General features: G+C 40.8%; 1 protein-coding gene across 8 annotated transcripts in view; it reads left to right on the top strand.

Annotated features, from left to right (window-relative positions):
• The window catches only part of ELF2 (E74 like ETS transcription factor 2), a 129,224-nt gene that overhangs the window by 19,107 nt on the left and 91,509 nt on the right, over positions 1-18,608 (top strand). The window contains exon 1 of one of the 8 annotated variants that reach the window (XM_023226018.2): positions 12,022-12,040. The exons of the other annotated variants lie outside the window; for them this stretch is intronic. The gene's annotated coding sequence lies outside the window, so the exon portion shown is untranslated. Of the gene's footprint in view, positions 1-12,021; positions 12,041-18,608 lie in introns of those variants that run through there. 8 annotated transcript variants of the gene reach the window in all.

Below are 18,608 nucleotides of genomic sequence, written 5' to 3' on the forward strand. Positions count from 1 at the left end.
TCAGGAGATTGAGACCATCCTGGCTAACACAGTGAAACCCCGTCTCTACTAAAAATACAAAAACAAAATTAGCCGGGCGTGGTGGCGGGCACCTGTAGTACCAGTTACTTGGGAGGTGGAGGCAGGAGAATGGCGTGAACCTGGGAGGCGGAGCTGGCAGTGGGGCGGGGGGGGCCCACCGCACTCCCAGCGGGGGGAAAAGGGGGAAACTTTGTCTCAAAAAAAAAAAAAAAAAAAGAAAACAACACGAATATATGTATAAGATTGTTATTATGTTGACTGGATAACTTGGTGTCAAGGCCATGAGTAAATAAGGATTTTGAGATATTGTTTGTTATGGTATGAGACTCTTGAAATGAAAAGTTATTTTTATGATTGGCAAGTTATATCACTTTCCAATTAGCCTTTTCAATCAATTTTTTCTTGTAAAATGAGCTGTAAGTTCTCTTCCAGATTAAAGAGCTTTCCTGCAACTTTTCTTATCCTGTTAATTTCTAGCATCATTTTAAAATATCTGGATTAATTATTGATTCCTAAAGTAAGTCTCATGGTATGAGTGCTTGTTGCCAAAATTAACCTCAGTTCTAGCTTATGAGCCTAAATCATTAAAAACTATATAGTCCTTACACTTGGTTTTCCTCAAAAATGACCTCATTCTCAATTTCAAAAGGGAATTCTTTCTTTAAACAATTCATCAGTTTACTTTCTATCCTTGTAAAATGCTGTGTTAATGTTTGTCTTAACAAATAAGAATGACATCTAATTTTTTCATGAGTTGTAATTAGATTATATTGCTTTTATCTTTTTCATTTTTTTTTTATTATTATTTGTAGAGATGCAGTCTCACTATGTTGTCCAGGTTAGTCTTGAACTCCTGGACTCAAGCGATCCTCTTGCTTTGGCCTCCCCAAAGTCTTGGCCCTACAGGTGTGATACACCATGCTGGCCTTTTTAATTATTGTTTTCCGAGATGGGGTCTTGCTGAATTGCTCAGGCTGGAGTGCAATGGCTGTTCTGAGGCATGATCCCACTACTGATCAGCATAAGAGTTTTGACCTGCTCAGTTTCTGAACTGAGCTGGTTTACCTCTTCTTAGCCAACCTGGTGATCCCCCTCTCCTGGGAGGTCACCATACTGATGGTGAACTTTGTGTTGATACATGATTGGCATAGTGGACTACAGCCTAGAACTCCTGGCCTCAAGCAGTCCTCCTGCCTCAGTATCTGTAGTAGCTGAGACTGCATGGGTGTGGCACCACGTCTGGTACTATATTCTCATCTGAAGCTTTAGCAATGTAATACAGCTCTGATGCTGCCCCTATGCCATGTGAACCAAGACTGAGACAGGTCTCAGTCAATTTAGAAAGTTTATTTTGCCAAGATGAAGGATGCACATCTGGGAGGTAGGTTTGTGCCTTTCTCCAAAGATGATTTTGAGGGCTTCAATATTTAAAGGGGAAAGAGGAAGACATTTTTAAAAGGTGTGGGTAGATAAGAGACAAGCAATTGCATTCTTTGAGTCTTTGATCAGCCTTTCACTGAATAAACAATTTACCTGTGAGAGGGGAGTAGAGGAATAGCCACTTATGCCTTGTCTAGCTCAGCGAATCTGCATTTTTACATCAGAGGAAGAGTCACAGATGCATTGGTGTCAGGTTAGCAGAGGAATGACTTTAGAGCTCTTTTGTCCTGCACTCATGAAGATAAGCGATCAAAATATATTATCAGGGTAAAATTCAACATAACCATTTTAGGGTAAAGATCTTGAGGCCTACAAGGAATTTTCTAGTTGGCAAATTGTGAGGGAAGTATGTAGCTTTTTTTTTTTTTTAATGGTTGTAGCTATCTTATTTAGGAATAAAATGGGAGGCAAGTTTGCCTGACACAGTTCCCAGCTTAATTTTTCCTTTTGTCTTAGTGATTTGGGGGTCCTGAGATTTATTTTCCCTTTCACAACTAATATCTTAGGCTCTTGTATTAAAGAGATAATAACAGATTAAATGGCATTCATTTAATGCTTATAGTGTGCCAGGTAGTTTTTGTAAAGAATGAAAAGAACTAGATACATCATCTTCTCAGAGTTGTTTTATACTATCTTATGGATGAGAAAATTTAAGTTAAAGGAGATTAAGTAACTGCCCAACATCAGGAATTACTCAGCATTAAAGCCAAAACATAAAAAGTATTTATTGAGCACCTATTGTGTTCTGAAGATACATTGGCCAATAGGCTTTTAACTCTTAAATCATACTAGCTCTTCAGTATTGTAACACAAAGAAAATGACTGAGGCAAGTTTGAATTTAGAGGTTTATTTTGCCAAGGTTGAGGATGTACCCAGGCAAAAGGAACACAAAATCACAGAACAGCTGGGACCTGTGCTTTTTCCAAAGAGGATTTTGAGGCCTTCAACCTTTAAAGGGGAAAAAGGGGCAGTAGGAAAAGGGGAAAGAAAAAAATAAAGACCGGGAGAGTATGGTCACATTCTTATGAGCTCACTAAATCCACTTGTTGCATGTGAAAAGGAACAGGTAGAGGTAAAGTCAACTATGCATTCTTCTGGCACTCAGTGAATCTACATTTTACATAAGATAAACAGAGGAAGCAGTCAAATATGCCTTTGTCTCAGGTGAGTGGAGGGATGACTTCTAGTCCTGTATTTGTCCTGTACCTATGAAGATAAGCTTTTAATTTATATTGTCAGGGTGAAATTAAATAGAATTCTGTTTTAGGGTAAGGATCTTGGGCCAAGAAGGAATTTGTTTGTGAGTAAATTGTGAAAGAGGCTCCCTGGGGAGGTATGTGGCCTTTTATCTTTGCAGCTATCTATTTAGGAACAAAGTGGGAGGCAGTTTTGCGTGACACAGTTCCCAAGCTTAACTTTTCCCTTTGGGATAGTGAGTTTGGAGGTCCCAAGATTTTTTTTTTCCCTTTCTTTTTTTTCTTTTTTTTTGAGACAGGGTCTCCCTCTGTTACTCAGGCTGGAGTGCAGTGGCACAATCTCAGCTCACAGCAACCTCTGCCTTCCAGGCTCAAGCCATCCTCCCACCTCAGCCTCCTTAGTAGTTGGGACTACAGACGTATGCCACCGTATCTGACTAATTTTTGTATTTTTAGTAGAGATGGGGTCTCCCCGTGTTGCCCAGACTGGCCTCGAATTCTTGGGATCAAGCAATCCGCCTTCCTTGGCCTCCCAAAGTGCTGGGATTATAGGCATGAGCCACTGTGCCTGGCCTTTTCTTTTTCATTTTATTATCCTTTCCCGGTATATAGAATACTGTCAAACTAGTCTTTATGTAATAAAGGGGATAATTATGGCTATTTTACAGGGCTGTTGTAAGGATGGAAAGAATGCATAAAACTGTTTCAATAACTACAAAAATGTATGAGATTATTGTTTTTGATGTATTTATATTAATACTACAACTATATATATATAAAATTCCTGTCAGAGTTGATAATTTCAAAAGGGAATCAAACAGGACAATTAAAATGTGAATTAGAAGTATTTAAAGCATTGATTTCATTATTAAAAATATGTAATTTCTTTTTTTTTTTTTGAGACGGAGTCTTGCTCTGCTGCCCAGGCTGGAGTACAGTGGTCGGATCTCAGCTCACTGCAAGCTCCGCCTCCCGGGTTCACGCCATTCTCCTGTCTCAGCCTCCCGAGTAGCTGGGACTACAGGCGCCCGCCTCGTCGCCCGGCTAGTTTCTTGTATTTTCTATTAGAGACGGGGTTTCACCGTATTAGCCAGGATGGTCTCGATCTCCTGACCTCGTGATCCGCCCGTCTCGGCCTCCCAAAGTGCTGGGATTACAGGCTTGAGCCACCGCGCCCGGCCTAAAAATATGTAATTTCATCAGTTAAATGACTAAGGGTAATGTAGCTTTTTCACTGATCCTGTAGGTAGGAACCAGCTGTAAATTAAACTATACATAAGTGTAAATTACAAGGCTCTGCCTGGTAACTCACACCTGTAATCCCAGCATTTTGACTGGCTGAGGCAGGAGAATTGCTTGGGCCCAGGAGTTCAAGACCAACCTGGGCAAAATAGGGAGACCCCCGTCTCTATAAAATAAAAAAAATTAGCTTGGCATGGTAGTGCATGCCTGTGGTCCCAGCTACTTGGGCTGAGGTGGGAGGATCACTTGAGCCTGCGAGGTTAAGGCTGCAGTGAGCCATGATTGAGCCATTGCATTCCAGCCTGGGCAACAGAGTGAGATCCCATTTAAAAAAAAAAAGATGGTGTAGACTACAAATAACAATTCTTCTCATCCAGTGTCACGATAATACTGTTAATATTTGAATACAGATGTCTCCTTAATTCTAATTTTGTACATTGTCCTTTTTAAAGTCAAGTTTACTGAAGTTTAATTTACATGTAGTAAAATTCACTCTTACATTTTCATGACTGGCAAATTTATACCATTTTGCAGTCACCACCACAATGAAGATAACACAATATTTCTTTCACCCCAGAGAGTTTCCTTGTACCCTTTTGAGATTAAATCCTTCCAACTGATCTATTTTCTATTTCTATAATTTTATCTTTTCTTGAATGTCATATAAAATAGAGTCACCCTTTTTCTTTCTGATCTGATAGGTGTTTCAGATATGACTGGTGCAATAGCAAGTAAGATAATTGACCCTCATGCTGATACAGCTTGCTCACAAATTAGGACTTGTATTAAGAAGCGGTTAAATCAGAAAAAAGTACAACCTGTTGGAAAATTATAAAAAGAGAATTTGTCAAAGGGTTAGTAAATAGTATACAGTTTTCATGACAAATTTTCAAGAACCAATTCACATGATCAGTTTTCACATATTGGGTGGGAAATTAATAAAATCAGTACCCTTTTTAACCTCCTCTTTGGACCCTAGTTATATAAAATTAGGTAATTTATAATCCTTGATTCATGACACACTTAAATAATAGCTCAAGCATGGCAGTTGCCTATTTTTAATAATATTACAAGCACACATGAATCCATCATTCCCCATGAGAACTAGAAGCTTAACAAGAACTCAACATCAGATTTACCCATGTGGACCTTTAATATAAAATGGAATTTGCATTGCCTATGTTTGTTTGTTTGTTTGTTTGTTTTTTTTGAGACGGAGTCTTGCTCTGTCGCCCGGGCTAGAGTGCAGTGGCCCGATCTCAGCTCACTGTAAGCTCTGCCTCCCGGGTTTACGCCATTCTCCTGCCTCAGCCTCCCGAGTAGCTGGGACTGTAGGCATCCGCCACCTCGCCCAGCTAGTTTTTTTGTATTTTTAGTAGAGACGGGGTTTCACCGTGTTAGCCAGGATGGTCTCGATCTTCTGACCTCGTGATCCTCTTGTCTCGGCCTCCCAAAGTGCTGGGATTACAGGTTTGAGCCACCGCGCCCGGCCGCCTATGTTTCTTATTAATTGGTAGGAATCCCCCACTCACCACCTTTTTAGGGGTGGGAGAAGCGAGTAACTTTTGCCAGCCTCTTGCTTTTCAGCCTTGTTTATACTGTTATAAACCAAACAATAAAATTTAAACAATTTTCGTATAGTCAAAACGAAGTCTGCTTTTTGCATTCAATGTCTCATCTAATACTTTTTTCTTAACTGTGAGTTCATGAAGATATTCTATATTTTCTTCTAATTTTTAGGAACATTTCATATATTTGGGTCTTTACTATATCTGTAATTTATTTTGTGATTGATGAGAGGTAGTAATTTAAAATTTTAAATCTTGTATGACTGATGATTTGTACCAGCACAATTTATTAAATAGTTCCCTTCCCTTCCCTTCCCTTCCCTTTACCTTCCCTTTACCTTCCCTTTACCTTCCCTTTACCTTCCCTTTACCTTACCTTCCCTTTACCTTACCTTACCTTCTCTTCCTTGATGGAGTCTCGCTCTGTTGCCTAGGCTGGAGTGCAGTGGCGCTATCTCGGCTCACTGTAAGCTCGCCTCCCGGGTTCACGCCATTCTCCTGCCTCAGTCTCCTGAGTAGCTGGGACTACAGGCGCCCGCCGCCACGCCTGGCTAATTGTTTTGTATTTTATTTAGTAGAGATGGGGTTTCACCGTGTTAGCCAGAATGGTCTTGATCTCCTGACCTTGTGATCCACCCTCAGCCTTCCAAAGTGCTGCGATTATAAGCATGAGCCACCGCACCCAGCCAGCTCTTTTTTTTATTGATTTTAATTTACCTCTTTCCTGTATTAAGGTTTCAATATGCATGGGTCTTTTTCTGGCCTCTATATTGTGTTCCATTGGTATATTTGAGTATATTTACACCATTACCTTATTGCCTAGTTAGTATAGAGTAGAGTAGTTCTTGAGGAGGGTTTTGGCTGACTTTTGCACTTTGCTCGTTCACATACTTTTTTTTTTTGAGACAGAGTCTTGCTCTGTCACCCAGGGAGGAGTACACTGGTGTGATCACGGCTTACTGCAACCTCAGTCTCCTGGGCTCAAGTGATTCTCCCACCTCAGCCTCCACAGTAGTAACTGGGATTACAGGTGTGCACCACCACGCCTAGCAAATTTTTTTTTTTTTTTTTTGAGGTGCAGTTTGGCTGTTGTTGTCCAGGCTGGAATTCAATGGTGTGATCTCGGCTCACAGCAACTTCCGCCTCCCGGATTCAAGCAATTCTCCTGCCTCAGCCTTCTGGGTAGCTGGGATTACAGGAACCTGCCACCATGCTGGGCTAATTTTTTGTATTTTTAGGAGAGACATTTTGTATTTTTATTAGTATTTTTAGGGGTTTCACCATGTTGGCCAGGCTGGTCTCAAATGCCTGACCTCAGGTGACCCACCTGCTTCGGCCTCCCAAAGTATTGGGATTACAGGCGTTAGCCACTGTGTCTGGCCACGCCCAGCTAATTTTTATATTTTTTATAGAGATGGGGTTTCACCATGTTGCCCAGGCTGGTCTCAAGCTCCTGGCCTGAAATGATCCATCCACTTTGGCCTTCCTAAGGGCTGTGACGAGAGGTGTGAGCTACTGTGCCTGACCCACATACATTTTTTTACTATATTTGTCAAGATTTCTGTAGAACCCTCTTGGGATTTTTAACTGGAAATACATCGAATTTTTTAGTAGATTAATTTGGTGAGAATTGACTTCCTTAAGATACTGAGTATACCTACCTATGAACATGGTATTTGCCTATGTAGAATTATTTTCAAGGAATTTTATGATTTTCTTTATAATAATCATATACACCCTTTTGCTTAGATTTATTCTTACGTTTGTAGTTTTTATGGTTATGTTAAATGATACTGTTTGGTTTTTTATTTTTATTTGTATTTTTTTGAGGTGGAGTCTCGCTCTGTCGCCCAGGCTGGAGTGCAGTGGCACGATCTTGGCTCACTGCAACCTTTGCCTCCTGGATTCAAGTGATTCAACTGCCTCAGCCTCGCAAGTAGTTGGGACCACAGGTGCGTGCCACCACGCCTAGCTAATTTTTGTATTTTTAGTGGAGGTGGGTTTTCACCATGTTGGCCAGGCTGGTCTCGAATTCCTGACCTCGCGATCCGCCTGCCTCGGCATCCCAAAGTGCTGGGATTACAGGCATGAGCCACTATGCCCAGCAGTAAATGATGTTCTTTTAAAAAATTATACTTTGTTGCTGGCCTATAGAAAAACACCTGATTTTCACATATTGATTTATGTCCAGAGACTTAGCAAACCTTTTTATTTCTTCTAATATCTGAAGACTATTTTAAATTTCCTATGTAGATAGTCTTATTTACGTGATACATCATTTCTTCCTTTCCAATTCATATGCCATTTATTTGCTTTTCTTACTGAATTGGTTAGGCTTGTCAATACAAGTGTTGAATTAAAGTGGTAATTGTAGGTAAATGTGTTTATTCTCAATACTGGGAGAAAGTTTAAAATATCTTGTCTTTGAGTCTTTGTTGAATTTTTTTCTTAAATTTTAAAAGGATGTTGAATTTTATGAAGACATTTGTACTGCATCTACCAAAATGATGTATTAGTTATCTATTGCTGCATAACAAATTACCTAAAACATTTTGTTGGTGAGGATGTGGAGAACAGGGTATCTTCAAATGCTGCCGGTGGGAATGTGAAATGGTGTAGCCACTTTGGAAAAGCTTGTCATTTCCTCAAAATGTTAAAAGTACAGTTACTATGTTCTAGCACTTCTCCTGGCTATATATGCAAAAGAAATGAAAACATTCACACAGAACATACGTCTTGTACATGAATTTTCAGAATAGTATTCACAATGGTAAAAAAAAGTAGAAACATCTCAAATGTGCATCGGTGGATGAATAGAGAAATGTGATTTATCTATACAATGGGATATTACTCAGCAATAAAAAGAAATTAAATACAGATGTTACATGTAAATGAACCTTGAAAACTTTATTGTAAGTGAAAGAAGCCAGTCACAAAAGACCACATATTAGACTGGGTATGGTGGCTCAGGCCTGCAATCCCAGCACTTTGGGAGGCCAACGCAGGAGGAGCCCAGGTGTTCAGTTGAGCCCAGGAGTTTGAGATCAGGCTGGGCAACATGATGAAACCCTGTCTCTACAAAAAAAAAAAAAAAATTAGCCAGGTATGACTACATGTGTCTGTAGTCCCAGCTACTGTAGAGCCCAGGAGGTCAAGGCTGCAATGAGCAGCCTTGTCTCCCCCCACACAAAAAAACCACATATTACATAATTCTATTCATAAGAAATGGCCAGAACAGACAACTCTCAGGAGATAGAAAGTATGTTAAATTTTTTTTTTTTTAAGGGACAGGGTCTTGGCTGGGCACGGTGGCTCATGCCTGTAATCCCTGTACTTTGGGAGACTGAGGCGGGTGGATCACCTGAAGTCAAGAGTTCGCAACCAGCCTGATCAACATGGAGAAACCCCCCGTCTCTACTAAAAATACAAAATTAGCTGGGCCTGGTGGCGCATGCCTGTAATCCCAGCTTCTCGGGATGCTGAAGGCAGGAGAATAACTTGAACCTGGGAGGTGGAGGTTGCAGTGAGCTGAGATTGCACCGTTGTACTCCAGCCTGGGCAACAAGAATGAAACTCTGTCTCAGAAAAAAAAAAAAAAAGAGAGAGAGACAGGGTCTTGCTCTGTCATCCAGGCTGGAGTGCAGTGGTACAATCATAGTTAACTTGCAGCCTCAAACTCTTGGGCTCAAGTAACCTCCTACCTTAGCCTCCTGAGTAGCTAAGACCACAGTTGTTTGCCACCATGCCCAATTCATTAAAAAACAATTTTTTATTTTTTTGTAGAGATGGGAGTCTTGCTATGTTTCCCAGGCTGGTCTCAAACTCCTGGGCTCTAGGGATCCTCCCACCTCAGATTCCCAAAGCACTGGGATTACAGGTGTGAACACCATGCCTGACCAGAAAGAAGATTAAAGGTTGCCAGGGATTAGGGTTTGGGGAATGATGGGGAGTGACTGCCAGTGGACATGTGATTTTTTTTTTGTGGGGGGAAGGTGCTGCAGATGTCCTAAAAGTAGACTGTGGTGAAGATTGCCCAACTTTGTCAATATAGTAAAGACCATTCAATTTTATACTTTAAGTGGGTGAACTGTATGGTATAGGTTATATTGCAATAAAGCTGTGAAAAGAAAAAAGGTATTTGTGTATGTAGTTTGGTTAGTGTCACATTTTCCTCTTAAAGTGTGTACCAGTTTGCATTGCCACCAACAATGTATAAACATTTCCGTTTATTCACAATTTTACCAACAGAATATGTTGTCCTATGTTTAAATTTGCACCAGTCTGATGATAAATGGTATCCTATTTTTTTTAAATTTTTTTTTTTTTGAGACAAAATCTTGCTCTGTTGGTTGCTCAGGATGTAGTGCAGTGGCACAATCTCCTCTCACTGCAATCTCTGCCTCCTGGGTTCAAAGGATTCTCCTGCCTCAGCCTCCCGAGTAGCTGGAACCACAGGTATGCACCACTGCGCCTGGCTAATTTTTGTATTTTTAGTAGAGATGGGGTTTCACTATGTTGCCCAGGCTGGTCTCAAAACTCCTGACTTCAGGGGATCCACCCGCCTCAGTCTCCCAAAGTGGTGGGAGTTACAGGCGTGAGCCTCGGTGCTGGCCTCCTATTTTGTTTTAATTTGTATTTCTATGAGTGCATTTGAACATTTTAAAAAAATGTTTAAATCACCATTTTTATATCTTTTTTTAATTGTGTATTTTATCAGTTCTTCTTTTGGTTTTTTTTTTGGTCTTTATTCCTCTATTTTATACTTTTTAAAAAAATATTATATGAATTTTATTTTCATCTAATAAGCTGAAAAGTTTTCATTATACCAGATAATTGTCAAGTAACATTAAGTTTAAAAGTGTTCCTAAGAAAAGACAACACATTTATCACTTCCCAGTATCTCAAAGAAACAGCAGCAAAATACTTCGTAGAGTGTAATATAAGTTAGAACTGGAGGGGCAGGGCCGGGCGCGGTGGCTCAAGCCTGTAATCCCAGCACTTTGGGAGGCCGAGACGGGCGGATCACGAGGTCAGGAGATCGAGACCATCTTGGCTAACACGGTGAAACCCCGTCTCTACTAAAAATACAAAAAACTAGCCGGGCGAGGTGGCAGGCGCCTGTAGTCCCAGCTACTTGGGAGGCTGAGGCAGGAGAATGGCGTAAACCCGGGAGGCGGAGCTTGCAGTGAGCTGAGATCCAGCCACCGCACTCCAGCCCGGGCGACAGAGCAAGACTCCATCTCAAAAAAAAAAAAAGAACTGGAGGGGCAGGTGGAGGACAAAGCTTTCAGAGCCGGAAGTAATGTTAACAGCTTTTATCTCCAAGATCTATAAGGTCATGTAGTTTTCTCCTGTGATGTCTTAATAGATACATTTATATTAGTATACTTTCTTTATATAATAGTGATGTTAGCCATTTGTGATATAGTACCTATTTCTAACATTATAGATTGAGTTTTCCTTTGCTTTATATAAATAAAATCATATTCATATACTGTTTTGATGAGAGTATGATCTGTGCTCTAAGCAATTAAATTATAGTCTGAGCAGCATTTACTTCTGGGTGATACTCAGGTTTGCTATCATTTGGTTCAGAGTTTTCCTTTGCTCTGATAATTGACTTAGTGTTCATTATTCAAAGCCCTTTCACTTCTTATTGCCATGTCAATTTCCACCCTTTCTCAGAGACCAAATGGTAGTTCCTTTCTGAAATCTCTGTAGACTCCTAGAGGTCAACTTGGGTATTCAGTTTTTCCCTTTTCCTTTTTTCTTTTTTGAGACGGAGTCTTGCTCTGTTGCTCATACTGGAGTGCAGTGGTGTGATCTGCCTCACTACAACCTCTGCCTCCCGAGTTCAAGCTGTTCTTCTGCCTCAGCTTCCCAAGTAGGTGGGACTACAGCCGTGCGCCACCATGCCCGGCTAATTTTTGTATTTTTAGTAGAGATAGGGTTTTGCCATGTTGGCCAGGCTGGAACTCCTGATCTCAGGTGATCTTACCGCCTTGGCCTCCCAAAGTACTGGGATTGCAGGTGTGAGTTGCTGCACCTGACAGTATTCATTTTTTAATGTTCCCTTTATACTTTGTAATTTCCTCGATATCATTTATGTTTTTGTCATTATTTCTGTTTCCTGTTTACTGGATTCTAAGCTGTTCAAATGCTGCTCCTGACTTATTTTTGTGTTCTGGCATATCCCTATGTTTGGCATAAAGGGAAATGCTCAATAAATATTATTCAAAGACTAATTAATAAGAACTAGGAAAATGGTAATGTATTTTTTTTTTTGAGACAGGGTCTCACTCTTGTTGCCCAGGCTGGAGTGCAGTGGTGCGATCATTGCTAACGGCAGCCCCAACCTCCTGGGCTCAGGTGATCCTCCCACCTCAGCTTCCTGAGTAGCTGGGACCACAGGCGGATGCCACCACTCCTGGTTAATTTTTGTATTTTTTGTAGAGAGGGGGTTTCACCGTGTTGCACAGGCTGGTCTCAAACTTCTGAGTTCAAGCGATCATCTCGCCTCGGCCTCCAAAAGTGCTGGGATTACAGGAGTGACCCACAGTGCCTGGCCGCAGGTAATGTCATTGTAGGGGAAAAGTTGTCCTTGAGGGACAGGTAAAATTTGAATAACTAAAGAAGAGAGTATTCCTGGTGAGAGAAGAGGACCAGCAAAGGGATAGGGATGGGAATAAGTGTGGTATGTGTAGTGAACAGTGAAGATACTTGTCTTATTAGAGCATGTATTTTTTTGCATTCATCCCATTCTCTGTATCTACTGTATGAAAGGAACTGGTTTAGGTTGTATTAGCCACAGATTTTGAAAACCTAGATACACAGATTTTTAAAATCAAGTGCTTTGGGAGAGTAGTAGGAAAGATTAAGAAGGTAATGAGGAGCAGGATTTTAGAGTATTTAAAGAAAGGCATAGGTGTTGGGCTTGATATGGTTGATAGGAGGTGGCAAATGAATGATCTGCTGGAAGGTGTTACTTTCCTAATGTTTTGAGGGAGGTACATAATGTGGATTGGGGGAAGATAATTATAGAAAGTATTGAGTCCTGCGTGTATGAGGTTGTATAGGGACCGACCCATATAGGACAGCTAGGAATTGCCCAAATGGGCAAGCAGGGGAAGGATGTTCAAGACAACAGAGATAAGAGAATAGAGAACTGGAATAATGTTATGTGTAGGGACTAAAAGGAGATGTGGCTAGACAAATGAACATGGGTTAAATTGGTGATTTCTAGACCTGAATATGTCCAAATGAACATTTCATGCTGAAAAATAGACCCAGACCCTTAGCTGGTGACTAGTAAATCAGAATGCATGCGATTTCATTTTGCAGATAATGAGGAACTATTAAAGAATTTTGAAAGTGTCCGTTTTTTTTTTTTTTGGAGACAGTTTTGCTCTTGTTGCCCAGGCTGGAGTGCAATGGTTCGATCTTAGCTCACCACAACCTCTGCCTCCTGGGTTCAAGTGATTCTCCTACTTCAGCCTCCTGAGTAGCTGGAATTAGAGGCATGTGCCACCACACCTGGGTTATTTTGTATTTTTAGTAGAGATGGGGTTTCTCCATGTTGGTCAGGCTGGTCTCGAACTCCCGACCTCAGGTGATCTGCCCGCGTCAGCCTCCCAAAGTGCTGGGATTACAGATGTTAGCCACCGTGCCCGGCAGGGGCTGATGCTATTATACCATCTTGGATCACCTTGGTATTGCAGTAGATGGACTGAAAGAGAAGGGAAAATTAAAGGCGAAGAGGCAAATTCTTAGGCTAGTACAATTACCATGTAGAGAAATGATAATAAGGATCTAAATAAGGGCAGAGGAAATATGATCATAGAGGAGTCAGAAGTGAGAGAGTGTGATGTATTGATGGATCAAGGAGTCTTTTTATCCCCTTACTTTGGGGAGGTCACAGAGAAAATGAAGACTTTAGGACATATTGGGCTTTTCCCACAGTTTTCTTCATCTCATTTAATGTCTATTCCAGATGCCTAGACCAATATCTTTGGATTCATTCATTTTTTTTGCTATTTTTATTGTGGCATAATAGACATAAAATTTATAATCTTAGTCATTTTCAGGTATGCAGTCCAGGGGTATTAAGTATATTCATAATGTTATCAAATCATCACACCATCCATCTCCAGAAGGTTTTTCATTGTGTGAAACTGAAACTCTATACTCATTAAATAACTCCCCAATCTTCCCTGCCCCTAGCCCAGGCAACCACCATTATACTTTATGTCTCTCATATTGACCATTCTAAATACCTCTTATAAATGGACCCATAACAGTAATTATCTTTTTGTGACTGACTTATTTAATTTAGCATAATATCATTAAGGTTTATCCATGTTATAGCATATTGTAGAATTTCCTTCCTTTTATTGACTGAATAATATTCCCCTGTATAGTATACCACAATTTGGTTATCCATTCATCTGTCAATGAAGAGTTGGGTTGCTTTCATGTTTTAGCTATTGTAAATGATGCTACTATGAACAAATAGCTCCTAGAGACACTTCTTTTTAATTCTTTTGAGTATTTACCCAGAAGTAGAATTGCTGGATCATATGGTAATTCTAGTTTTTTTTTTTTTTTGAGATGGGGTTTGCTCTTGTTGCCCAGGCTGGAGTGCAATGGCACACTCTGGGCTCACCAGAACCTCTGCCTCCTCGGTTCAAGCGATTCTCCTGCCTCAGCCTTCCAAGTAGCTGGGATTACAGGCATGCACCACCATGCCTGACTAATTTTTTATTTTTAGTAGAAACAGGGTTTTTCCATGTTGGTCAGGCTGGTCTCGAACTCCCAACCTCAGGTGATCCACCCGCCTCAGCCTCCTAAAGTGCTGGGCTTACAAGTGTGAGCCACTGTGCCCAGCTGGTAATTCTATTTTTAACTTATTGAGGAACTGTCATACTGTTTTCCCTAGTGGATGTACAATTTTACATTCCCACTATCAATGCACAAAGGATTCAGTTTCTCCTTATACTTGTCAACACTTATTATTGTCTGTGTTTTTTTGATAGCAGCCATCCTAATGGGTATGAGGTGATATTGTAGTTTTGATTTGCCTTTCCTTAATGATGCTTGGTGATGTTGAGCACCTTTTTTTCTGTGAGTTTTCTTTTTACTATGGTGATAGTGTCTTTTGATGCACAAAATTTGTTAATTGGAATGAAATCCAATTTGTCTATTTTTTTGTTGTTTTTGCCTGTGCCTTTAGTTTCACATCCAAGAAATTATTGCCAAATCTAGTGTTGTGAAGCTTTCCCTGTGTTTTCTTTTAGGAGTTTTATTGTTTTAGGTCTTAAATATAGGTCCTTGATCTATTTCGAGTTAATTTTTGTATAATAGGGTTAGGTAAAGGCCCAACTTCATTTTTCTGTGTGTGTATATATCCAGTTTTCCCAGCACCATTTATTGAAAAGACTGTCCTTTGCACATTGAATACTTTTGGCATCCTTGTCAAAAATCATTTTTTGATTTTTTTTGAAGGTTTATTTCTGAGCACTCTCTTCTATCACATTGGTCTTTATGCCTGTCTTTATGCCAGTGTCATACTGTTTTAATTACTATAGCTTTGTAAGAAGGTTTGAATCAAGAATTGTGAGTCCTTCAGCTTTATTCCTTTTTTTTTTCTTTTTTTTCTTTTGACATGGAGTCTTGCTCTGTTGCCCAGGCTGGAGTGCAGTGGCATGATCTTGGCTCACTGCAACTGCCACCTCCTGGGTTCAATCAAATTCTCCTGCCTCAGCCTCCTGAGTAGCTGGGATTACAGGCACCCACCACCACAGCTAATTTTTTTTGTATTTTTAATAGAGACAGGATTTCACAATATTGGTCAGGCTGGTCTTGAACTCCTGACGTCAGGTGATCTGCAACATCAGGTGATCTGCGACCTCAGGTGATCTGCCCACCTTGGACTCCCAAAGTAGTGGGATTACAGGCATGAGCCACCACGCCCAGCCTGTTCTGTTTTTCTCCCCCTCAGACTAATCTGGCTGTTTGGGATCCCTTGAGAGTCCATATGAATTATAGTATGGGTTTTGCATTTCTACAAAAAAAAGTCATTGGGATTTTAATAGGGATTGTATTGAATTGTGGATTATATAGGGAAATACTGATATTTTAATAATCTTAAGTGTTTTACTTAATGAATATGGGATGTGTCTCTACTTGCTTGTGTCTTCCTTAATTTTTTTAAGCAGTATTTTATAGTTTTCATTGTACAAGACTTTCACATTTTTGGTTAATTCCTAAGTATATTATTCTTTTTGTTGCTATTGTAAGTGGAATTGTCTTGTAATTTCCTTTCAAATTGTTCCTTGCTCATGTATAGAAATGCAACTGATTTTTTGTATGTTGACTTTGTAGCTTGCTACTTTGTTGAATTTATTTACTGGTTTTAATAGTTTTTTTGTGGAATCTTTAGGATTTTCTGCCTATAAAATCATATCACTTGCAAACATAATTTTATTTCTTTATTTCGTTTGGGTGACTTTTATTTCTTTCTCTTTTTTCTTTTATTTATTTATGTTTTTGAGATGGAGTCTCACTCCGTTGCCCAGGCTGGAGTGCAGTGGTGTGATTTTGGCTCACTGCAACCTCTGCCTCCCATGTTCAAGTGATTCTCCTGCCTCAGCCTTCTGAGTAGCTGGGATTACAGGTGCCTGCCACCACACCCAGCTAATTTTTGTATTTTTGGTAGAGAGGGTTTCACTATGTTGGTCAGGCCGATCTCAAACTCCTGACCTCGTGATCCACCTGCCTCAGTCTCCCAAAGTGCTGGGATTACAGGTGTGAGCCACTGCACCTGGCCTATATCTTTTTCTTACCTAATTCCTTTGGCTAGAGCTCCTAGTACTATGTTGAATGAAAGTGGTAAAAGTGAGGCCAGGTGCAGTGGTGAAAGTGAGGCCAGGCGCGGTGGCTCACGCCTGTCATCCCAGCACTTCGGGAGGCCAAGGCAGGCAGACCATCTGAGGTCAGGAGTTTGAGACCAGGCTGAGCAACATGGTGAAACCCCGTCTCTACTAAACATACAAAATTTAGGCCGGGCTCGGTGGCTCACGCCTGTAATTCCAGTATTACAGAATTATAAACTTTTGGCAGGCCGAGGCAGGCGAATCACGAGGTCAGGAGATCGAGACCATCCTGGCTAACATGGTGAAACCTCGTCTCTACTAAAAAATACAAAAAATTAGCCGGACGTGGACGTGGTGGTGGGCGCCTGTAGTCCCAGCTACCCGGGAGGCTGAGACGGAAGAATGGCGTGAACCCGGGAGGTGGAGCTTGCAGTGAGCCGAGATCGCGCCACTGCACTACAGCCTGGGAGACAGAGCGAGACTCCGTCTCCAGCAAACAAACAAACAAAACTTAGCCGAATGTGGTGGTGGGCGCCTGTAATCCCAGCTACTTGGGAGACTGAGGCAGAAGAATCACTTGAACCCGGGAGGTGGAGGTTGCAGTGAACCGAGATGGCGTCACTGCACTCCAGCCTGGGCGAGAAGAGCGAAACTCCGTCTCCGGAAACAAACAGAAAGAAAGTGGTGAAAGTGGTCATCCTTGCTTATTCCTGATTTTAGATGAAAAGCTTTCAGGTTTTCAAGATTGAATGTGGTTTTTGCTGTGGGTTTTTCACATATGGCTTTTATTTTGTTGAGGTAGATTCCTTTTGTTCTTAGTTTGTTGAGTGTTTTTACCATGAAAGGGGTTGAATTTTGTCTAGTGCTTTTTCTACATCGATTGAGATGATCACGTGGTTTTTTTCTCTCATTCTGTTGATGTGGTGTATTACATTGATACTTTTTTTTTTTTGAGATGGAGTCTCACTCTGTCACCCAGGCTGGAATGCAGTGGTGTGATCTCGGCTCATTGCAACATCTGCCTCCCGGGTTCAAAGGATTCTCCTGCCTCAGCCTTCTGAGTAGCTGGGACTACAGGCATGTGTCACCATGCCTGGCTAATTTTTGTATTTTTAGTAGAGAATGGGGTTTCACCATGTTGGCCAGGCTGGTCTCGAACTCTTGAACTTAGGTGATCCACCCACCTCTGCCTCCTAAAGTGCTGGGATTACAGGTGTGAGCCACCACGCCCAGCCATTGATCCATTTTTATATGTCAAACCATCCTTACATTTCAGGAATAAATCCTGCTTGGTCATTGGTTATAATCTTTTGGTTGTTTAAGAATGTATTGTTGGCCGGGCGCGGTGGCTCCAGCCTGTAATCCCAGCACTTTGGGAGGCCGAGACGGGCGGATCACGAGGTCAGGAGATTGAGACCATCCTGGCTAACACAGTGAAACCCCGTCTCTACTAAAAATACAAAAAACTAGCCGGGCGAGGTGGCAGGCGCCTATAGTCCCAGCTACTTGGGAGGCTGAGGCAGGAGAATGGCGTAAACCCGGGAGGCGGAGCTTGCAGTGAGCTGAGATCCGGCCACTGCACTCCAGCCTGGGCGACAGAGCGAGACTCCGTCTCAAAAAAAAAAAAAAAAAAAAAAGAATGTATTGTTGTGTGAATTTTTCAGTTTTACTTATGTTACTGATTTCTAACTTCATCCTGTGATGATCAGAGAAGATAGTTAATATGATATCTGTCTTTTAAAATTTATCGAGACTTAATCTGTGACCTAACATATATATGGTCTGTCATAGAAGATGTCCCTCGTACCCTGAGAAGAATGTGTATTCTGTTGTTGTTGGAGTATATGAGTTCTGTATATGTCTGTTAGGTCTGGTTGGTGTTGTTTAAGACCTCTCTTTTCTTAGCTGTTTTCTCTCTGGTGTTGTGTTCATTATTGAAAGGAGGAGTATTGAAGTCTCCAGCTATAGTTGTAGTTGGAGTATTGAAGTCTCCAACTATTGTTGTAGAACTGTCTATTTCTCTTTTCAGTTCTTAGTTTTTGTTTCATATTTTGATTGTCATTAGGCATATAAAAGTTTATAGTCATTATATTTTGTTGCTTTATTGTACCTTTTATTAATATATAATGTCTTGTTTCTTTTTTTTTTTTTTTTTTTTTTTTTTGGAGATCGAGGCTGCAGTGAGTTATGATCATGCCACTGCACTCCAGCCTGGGTGACGGAGCGAGACCCTATGTATCTCTTTTTTTTTTTTTTTTTTTTTTTTTTT

Source organism: Piliocolobus tephrosceles, chromosome 3 (assembly GCF_002776525.5).
Source record: "Piliocolobus tephrosceles isolate RC106 chromosome 3, ASM277652v3, whole genome shotgun sequence".
NCBI classification, from domain to species: Eukaryota; Metazoa; Chordata; class Mammalia; order Primates; family Cercopithecidae; genus Piliocolobus; species Piliocolobus tephrosceles.